Source organism: Protopterus annectens, chromosome 12.part0 (assembly GCF_019279795.1).
Source record: "Protopterus annectens isolate FY-2018-M chromosome 12.part0, PAN1.0, whole genome shotgun sequence".
NCBI lineage: Eukaryota > Metazoa > Chordata > Ceratodontiformes > Protopteridae > Protopterus > Protopterus annectens.
In genome coordinates this window covers 1,525,756,563-1,525,761,132 of record NC_056746.1, presented here as the reverse complement: position 1 = coordinate 1,525,761,132, position 4,570 = coordinate 1,525,756,563, and the positions used below count along the sequence as shown (strand labels likewise).

The window sequence follows — 4,570 nt, the reverse complement described above, 5'->3', positions numbered from 1 at the left end:
ATTCCTTGTTTCCCCAAAAAAAATTTTAATTTTTTTTGAGTTATTGTTCTTAAATTGACCTATTATTTAATAAAATAAAAACTTTAACTTGTATTAGAGCGATAAAGTTTAAGGAATTCAGATATTCATCTTATAAGCTGCTCGTTCAAAAAAAACACAACACCCTTCACATAGTTCTCTCAATACCAGATCAATGCCACTTTCAAAATTGAATTATCCTTACCAGAAGTATAGTTATCGATCCACCCAATTAAATTCCATAATATAATATCATATAGTATATATTCGAATCAAAGCGATAACACAACATAACATCAATGTTAGCGCCTCGCCCCATATTTTATGCGTCCTGATTCGCGGCAAATGCTTTACTCACGTGTTACGCACGCTTGAAAGTGTAACAGCGTAATAGTAAACCACACCCTTTCGGACCAGTCTCCAAGCTCATAGTAACCAGATCATAAACAGTATGCAATCACAAATAAACATTCAAACCTTCTTCAAGCATATAAAACAATAACGCCAAAAATATAAACAGCGACGATGTTTTTAGTCAGCAATGTTTTTAGATAGCAGTGTTAGGACTAATTTGTATCCAAGGAAATGACATCACTTTGTATCCAAGGAAATGACATCACTCTGTATTTGAAATTTGATAGGTGATGTAGTTTTTTAAATACTTGTAACAACTCAGTTCAGTGTGGTCTGATGAAGCTCCTGTGAAAGCGCTTACCATTTACTGAGTGCACTTTGGATTAAAATTGTTGTTTTGTTCTTCAAAAATACTTTGTTGTCTTGTGGTGGAATACTTTGTCGTTTTATGGTGGAATATTATCTACAGGAAAGAAGAAGAATTGAATTGATGCATGGTTGCTTAAGCTGGTATTTTGTAGCTACATTTTTGCTTTTTGGTGTCTTATCCAGCTTAGCATTTACCGACAGAGGTGCAGTAGCCTTTTTATTGACTGTTGTTTTATTCATTTTCGTGGTCTCTGCATCTCAAAAGGACATGGCTGAAGGTAATGTGCTGAATTCTGATAATAATTCAAGAGTTGAAATAAGCTTACATATGAATGAGACCAATAACAGAGATGACAGTTTTACAAGCAAAGGTCAAGCTATTTTAACTGCTACTGCCATCATCATTCGATGGACAGGTTTAAGACACTTGTATCAGGCACAGATAATGTGCTATTGGTATATGAAGGATCCTATGATGATGTAGTAATGTCAGCTGGAGAAAAAGAAAACGATGACCTGAAGAGGGCGATTGAAAATTTGGAGAATGATCTCATTAAATTAAAACGAATGCAACTACAGAGGCAGCACTTCGAAGCATGTTTGCAAAATAAAATTATACCTAGAGGGTTGTGAGTCCTTAAAATGCCAACTTATGGGACACAATATCCTGAGCTGTTGGCCAAATGGCAACAGCTAAATCTCGAGGGTGAGTGCCAAATACTTAACTTTAATGAATGAATTTTTCAAGCCAGAAGAAGATAATTTAAGGGAATCGATTAACCAACAACAGAAAAGTTTATATTATAAGACTAATGTAGACACTCTGATGGAACCAATGACGGACAGCATATCAGCTTTTGAAAGGAAATTGTTAGTTCAAAAAAGGAGTAAGATGGACAGAGACATTAAAGATTTTCAGCTAGGCCATGTTTTCACTTGGCCTAGAAATAACTTTAATAACAATGTTACTACCAGTCATGAAAAAACTGAGAATATCACATATAATGTTAATTCCAATTTTCAAACTGGAAGTAAAGTCAATGTCTCCATAGAATCACCTGGAGAAGCCAAGGCTACGTTTAATACCAACAAAATAACAGTAGTACCTGTACAAACAGTATTCCACAAACATCCCATTATATCTAATTGTTCTGTTATGCATAATGATGAACTTGTAGTTGTTGAAACACAAATTAGAGAAGAATCATCCTCTATTGATGTGCGACCGAAAAATAACACACCAAATATACAAGGACAAAAAGGGAATTTTCCACATGTCCCTTCACCAATACCTGTTTTCGAAAGACAGATGAAGAGAGGGGGTTCGATAAGTCGAGGGAGACAGAAACGCAAGATTTCTCTCGAGAGAATGAATGGGAGAACTATAAAGAAAATGTGGAATCAGGGCGAAATCAACTGATTTGGAACATTTCAGATAGAGTGTTAAACCAATATGAAACTTCTGTCCTTAATAAAGGGCTTGGGTTTATTCCTTCCATTGACAGTGATTTAACTGACTTAATAATTGATCTGAAAACTTTTACAAGGAACATTCAATTGAAATTGGAGTTTGATAGTGAAAATTCAGATAATACTAAGCTGTTTAAAAGGTCTAGCTTGTATATACCTAACCTCCCATCCATTAATACATGCTTTTGATAAGCTGGTTGAGGAAGATTTGCACAATTATTTCAGTAAAGAACATAGTAAACCAATGAATAGAGAATATAACAACTTAAGTTTTAAAGAAAGGGCAGCTATCAAAGCATTACAGAATGATAGGACCATTACTATATGTCCAGCCGACAAGGGTGGACCCATAGTTTTGATGAATACAGATATCTATATAAATTCGATGTTTAGTATGTTGAATGAGAATAAGTTTTATGGTCGCATTGATAGAAAAATAGCAGAAGAAAAGGGAGATAGAATTAAGATGAAATTGAAAGATCTTTTAGATTCTGGTGGGATTACTAATGATCTATTCAAATTTCTCGAACTTGAAAGATCTTTTTGATTCTGATGGGATTACTAATGATCTATTCAAATTTCTCATGGTTGACCATCCTGTGATCCCTATAATCAAGAGCCTCCCTAAGATTCATAAAAATGGCACCAACCATCCAATGAGACCTATTGTGTCTGGGAGAGGTTGGTGCACAGAGCCATATTCTGTATTTATAGAATATTATTTGAGACCTTTGATAGATAAAAGTCCCAATATACTGAGAGATTCTCAACAATTTCTCAATTAATTATTTATTTTTAGTGAAAGAAGTAAGAGTAACATTCATCAAGTTGTATTAGTTACGTTGGATATACAAGCACTATTCACTGTCATACCGAATAGGTTAGGTATTGAGTATGTTAAGAGTTTCTTGGTTAAACACAGTACTTACAGTCAAGCACTGATTGTCTTGCTTTGTCAGTTTCTGAAAATTGTTCTTGAGAACAATATATTCTCCTTTGATACACTTATCTTTCATCAGCATGATGGCGTAGCTATGGGCACACCCTGTGCAAATAGCTACACCAACTTATCAGTCTTATCATGGAAGAAAATTGTTTGTACAGGATGGATTTATTTGGTAAACATGTTCGTTTTATAAACGCTTTGTGGACGACGTGTTTCTTTTATGGGATGGCACGGTAGAGTTATTACATACTTTTATTGATCAGATCAATAAAACTACAGAATTTTTGTGTTTTACTTCTAATATTTCTGATATACAGATCAGTTTTTTGGATGTCTGTGTTAAAAGGATGGATGATGGTTCCCTTTCCACAGGTGTACATAGGAAAGAGTGTCATAAAAACACCCTGCTGCATAGAAGCAGTATGCACCCTAAGTATGTGTTTCACAATGTGGTTAAGGGTCAGGCTATGCGTACCTCCAGGTTAAACAGCACTACACAAGGTTTTAATCATGAACTAAAAGACCTTAAGTCCAGGTTTTCAGACAGGGGATATAGTGATGTTGATATTGAAACAGGCATGCAAGATATTCATTCGTAAAGGGAAAATAGAGCTAAACCATATTATTCATCACGAGATGACAACATTTCCATTACGAGAGCTAAATATGATAATGGGGTTAAAGTACCTATGTTCTTCACCAGAGATAGAAGCAGTATTTATAATATTTTTGAGAAGCACTGGGAGATCCTACTTACAGATCCAAAAATAGCAAATATAATAGGAGAAAAACCAAGATTTAGATATAAAAATAGAAACAACATAAAGAGAATGCTATGCCACATAGGTCCCAATAAAGGGGAATCTAATGCTAAAGGAACATACCCATGTGGCAGTTGTAACTTTTGTACATACATTGATAGCTCTAATTGTTTCATTCATCCAGATACTGGGAAGAAATACTATTTTAAGTACGTAGCGAGTTGTGATACTGAGCACGTTGTTTATTTGGCTAAGTGTACACAATGTTCTTCGTTTTATGTAGGGAAGACCGATAGTTCGAATATAGAATAAGGGAACATCTTTATAACATTAGGACAGGTCTTTCCACTAATGAACTAGCGAAACATGTTAAGTCTAGTGGTCCCTCTCATTTATTTGAATTTATGGTTATAGATGTTATTTCACCTAGTATTAGGGGAGGGAATGTAAGACTTACCACTGAAGACAATGAAATGAAATGGATTATCCGGCTTAGGGCGGATGGAGGTAAGGAATTAAATGATAGATTATCCATTAAACCCTGCCTATGTATTAAGAGCCTTAATGTAAGATAAAATACTTTTTATATCTGATTTATTTATTTATATAGAACATTAATATATTTAGAGATTGATAGTTGTGAAGAATAGAT

The 4,570-nt window shown here is 34.4% G+C and overlaps 1 protein-coding gene across 3 annotated transcripts in view; it reads right to left on the bottom strand.

The window, feature by feature from the left end:
• MFSD11 (major facilitator superfamily domain containing 11) overlaps nucleotides 1–4,570 on the bottom strand; it is a 2,028,489-nt gene that overhangs the window by 1,881,002 nt on the left and 142,917 nt on the right. The gene's annotated exons all lie outside the window — the stretch shown is intronic.